The following is a 5,002-nucleotide window of genomic DNA, read 5'->3' as shown; positions in this document are numbered from 1 at the left end:
GGTTGGCAAAGTTCTTTCTACCTACTTCCAAATTGAATCTATTTCCGGACAGTTTGAGACCATTGTTTCTTGTCTGATTCTCATTCAATGTGAAAATTTGGTCACTTTTGATGTTGTCAATTCCCTTTAAAATCTTAAAGACCTGTATCAAGTCACCTCTGAGTCTACGCTTTTTTAGGGAAAACAGATTCATGTGCTTAAGTCGATTTTCGTATGATTTATTTTTGATATTTGGAATCAGTTTTGTGGCTCGCCGTTGTACTTTTTCCAGTCTGTCAATGTCTTTAATGAGATTCGGTGACCATACGGAAACAGCATATTCCAAATGTGGACGAACTAACGATTTATATAGCTTGTTAATGAGTGATGGACTTTTGAAATCAAAAGATCGCGCAATCAATCCCAGAATCTTATTTGCTTTCTCAGAGGCTGAAATACACTGCTTGGATGATTTGAGGTCGTTACTGATAATTACGCCGAGATCTTTTTCACTATCCACTTTTGTTAACGAATTTCCAAATAACTTGTAATCGTACTTACTGTTATTTTTACCTATGTGCATTACCTTGCATTTACTTGTGTTAAATTTCATTAGCCACTTTTCAGACCATTGCTGTAATTGATCTAAATCTTCTTGAATATCTAATTGGTTTGAGTGATCATTTGCCACTCCGCACAGTTTTGTATCATCAGCAAATTTGGAAACAGTAGATTTTAGTCCATGGTCTATATCATTTATATATACTATGAATAGAAGTGGCCCAAGAACGGAACCCTGAGGAACTCCACTTGCAACACTTTTCCATCCAGAAGTTTTTCCATTTAAAAACAACTCTCTGTTTTCGACCTTTCAACCAATTACTAGTCCAACCTAATAGGCTACCACTTATTCCATGCAAAGCTAATTTAGTAAGTAGTCTTTCGTGTGGGACGGTATCAAAAGCTTTTGCAAAGTCTAGATATATCAAATCTATATTGTTTCTTTTGTCATAATTCGAGATAACTGTGTTGTAGAATTCGAGTAAGTTAGTCACGCAAGAACGTTTCCGTCTGAAACCATGCTGGCTATCATTTATCAAATGGTTACTTTCTAAATGATATTCGATATCATCTCTGATGATAGTTTCCATTATTTTTCCTACGATCGAAGTCAAACTTATAGGCCTATAGTTATTTGGTTTCTTTTTGTCACCTTTTTTGAATATTGGAGTAACGTTAGCTAGCTTCCATTCTCTTGGGACATCTCCGGATATGATGGATTTCTTCAAAATAATTTCTAATGGAACAACAATCTCATTTTTCATTTCCTTTAAGATTCTTGGATGCCAACCGTCAGGCCCTGGTGTTTTATTAACTTTGAGTTTGTCTATACACCTTTTAATTTTTTCTTTTGTTATATTTACCGTAGTGAGTAAGTTTACCCCAGACTTTTCACAGGTTTCAGTTTGGAATTCACATTGAGGTGTTTCGTTTACGAATACCGTCAGCAGAAAATAGTGGACCAATGTGATTCCTAACAACCTTTTTATCTCTAATGTAACTATAGAATTCTTTGGGATTCTCTTTGGATTTATCAGCGATGTTCATTTCGTATTGTCGTTTTCTTTTTCTTATTGTCTTTTTTAAATCTCTCTGTATTGATACATAACTTTCATAGTCATTAGATGCACCCGAGCACTTATATTTCTTATAAGCCTGTCTCTTTTTAGCAATACTTTTTTCAGTTTCTTTGTCGAGCCACTTTGGGCGAGCCTGATTTGGGGGACGTCTGTCCTTAAAAGGAATGTAAGTTTGAATCATCTTAGTGAGCGAATTTTGAAATATTTCCCACATCTGATCTACAGGCCTTTCGTTTAATTTTGCCTCCCAATCTGTAAGCTGAAGCTCCTGACGTAGTTCTATGAACTGAGCTTTACTGAAATCGGGTATTTTAGAAGCACAAGTATCTATTCTAAAATTGTTTAGGAGTTTGAATCTGACTAAATTGTGATCGCTATTTGCAACAGATTCACCGACTTCTACATCAGTTACCATGCTTTCGCGGCTAGTGATCAATAAATCGAGCAAGTTTCCATATCTTGTGGGCTCTTTTACATGCTGAATTAAGTAATTGTCACCAAGAAAATCAATCAAGCGACTACCTATATGGCCATGTTCAAGGGTCATCCAATCAATGTCAGTAAAATTGAAATCACCCATTATCAATAAATCCCGGTTGCAGAAACTAGACAGTTCTTGAAATAACAGTTTGTCGTCTGCTAATGATAATGTCTTTGGCCTATATATTACACCTATATTCATTTTTTGTCCATTTGTTAGTGTGTGTGTGTGTGTGTGTGTGTGTGTGTGTGTGTGTGTGTGTGTGTGTGTGTGTGTGTGTGTGTGTGTGTGTGTGTGTGTGTGTGTGTGTGCGCGTGCGTGCGTGCGTGTGTGTGTGTGTATGTGGTGTGCGAGCGGGTACGAGTATGTGTGTGTGTGTGTGTGTGTGTGTGTGTGTGTGTGTGTGTGTGTGTGTTGTGTGGTGTGTGTGTGTGTGTGTGTGTGTGTGTGTGTGTGTGTGTGTGTGTGTGTGTGTGTGTGTGTGTGAATCACCATGGTCTTCGATTACTTGTTGGACTCGTGATCGACAAGTATTACCCTCGCAGATGAGAGTTCTGAACACATACAGCATATGGCCCAGTCTATGATAATGCTGTGACCTCACACACACACACACACACACACACACACACACACACACACACACACACACACACACACACACACACACACACACACACACACACACACACACGCACGCACGCAAATATATAGATGAACTAACGGACAAAATACACAAGATAATTGATTTCTCAACGCCGCTGATTGGCTACTAGGACGAGCCGCCTTGCCCTCCTCAATCGCTACTCTAACATTCGCTACTGTCAGGGACGCACAGGTACGGTGGCCCATCAGGTCACAAAGCTATCATTGATTAGTTGATGGGACTGCCATGTGGTCCCGGAGCTCACTATATAAGCCATGTCTCTCGCATAACAAAGCACAGGAACACACACCGACCTCGACTATTGACAAGTCAAGGTCGCTCTCCTGGTAAAATTGACCAGTACGTCATGGAAGAACCCACCGGATCAAGGAGCATCTTCTCTTCCAGCGAAGATGAAGATTCCTAAGACTCGCCACCGCCATAAGCAACCTCGGGGCTTATGCACCCAAACCCTGTGGGATCCCCCGAAGGAGATGAACGACGACCCTTCCTCACCTACGGAACCCTGCCCGCAATAAGAAGGCCCCATTGCCAACCAGCCCCCCCCCACCTCCCCATCAGCCGCGAATGCTACCAGCGCCGCCGTAGAGGAGAGAGTATCGCCACCACGACAATCATACGCTGTAGCAGCAGCCTCCCCTCCCGAGCCATCAGGAGGGGAATGGATGGTAGTCTCCAACAGGAGGAAACGCCAAAAGAAGCCACGCCCAGAGATAGCCCCCTCTCGCTTCCCGGTCATCGTCAAACCAGCCGATGACCCCACCCGTTTCGCAAAGTTGGGCTCCTAAAGACAGGCCCAAATGATCAAGAACGCAGTGGGACCAGTTGAAGCCATCCGGCAAACGCCCTCCGGCGAGTGGATGGTTAGCTGCATCTCAAACTTAACGGCCGATCGCGATAAACCTCTACGGATCCAGACAAGGATCCCGAAGACAGTTGTCGTAGGAGTTATCAAGGGAGTTTCCCTCGAAGAACACGCCGAGCAGCTCCTCAAAACAGACCTGGAGGCCTAAGACCTCGGGTTGATTCAATCAAGAGATTAACAACCTGGGATAACACCCCGACCGGGTCTGTACGGGTGGCCTTCCCTATGGCCTCCCTCCCTCCAGCCGTCAAGTTGGGGTACACACTCCACCAATTGGTTCTATACATCGCCCCAGTCAAAAGGTACACCAAATGCCAACTACTGGGACATTCAAAAGGAGAATGCCGACGCAAGACCCCCAGATGTGCCCGATGCGGGAAAAATCACCCCACCCAGGACTGCCAGGAGTAGAAGCTTTTCTGCATCAACTGCTGCGGAAACCACTCTGCCGCATACCCCGATTGTCCGGAATTCACCATAAGAAGAGTGGCGCATGAGGTGAAGAACGAAAACTTCATCCCGTTCTCAGAAGCCCTGTCTATTGCCAGGGAACGATGGAACAGCTACCTCAAAGGGGAAAAATCCAGGGACAGAGACTTCGACACCCTCCCAAGGATTCGGAAAACCCCAGCAAAAAAGACTTCACGCCCAGACGAAGTGCCCCCCAGCGAGACCGCACCAAACTCCCCGCCTACTCACGATCCTACCAAAGTATCAAACCACGATACCAAAGGAATACACTCTACCAGCGCCTCACTCCCCCCACAACCAATCGTAACCAACGAAAAAGAACTCAAGAAAAAACGAAGAAAGAAGAAGAAAGGAGAAGGAATCTTTGTGATCCTGCATTCCATTGCCGAATTCACCCATCATGGCAGTGCTTAGACTAATGCAATGGAACTGCAGGACAATTGGTACCGCCTGGGACCTCCTCGTGCAGCATCTCAGCGAGCATCGCTACGAAGTAGTTGCACTTCAATCCCTCCTCAAGAGGCCAGGAAAACTTCCGCCCTACCTGGGTACCACTACCCCACCTTCTACACGAGGGATGAAGCAGGTATGGCGCGTGTGGCCACATACGTCTCCCTAGGTCTAGCTGCTCAAGAGGGACACCAGCCGGGCTTCGACCTCGACGAAGGATATAGGACGGTCACCTCCATATCTGTGGAAGGAGACAGGACCTTGCACGTCCTCAACATGTATAATCCCGTGAGGACCTGGCATTTCGCATGGCTTGGAGATATCCCCGATAACTGCATAGTGGTAGGGGACTTCAACCACCGGGACGCCCTCTGGGACGAAAATTACGCCCACACCTCCACCATTACCTCCCAAATCGCTGATGCCGACGTGGTCCTACTTAACGACGG

Source organism: Oratosquilla oratoria, chromosome 37, assembly GCF_046742065.1.
Source record: "Oratosquilla oratoria isolate Oo_2021 chromosome 37, ASM4674206v1, whole genome shotgun sequence".
In the NCBI taxonomy this organism is placed as follows: domain Eukaryota; kingdom Metazoa; phylum Arthropoda; class Malacostraca; order Stomatopoda; family Squillidae; genus Oratosquilla; species Oratosquilla oratoria.
This window is presented reverse-complemented; position numbering follows the sequence as displayed.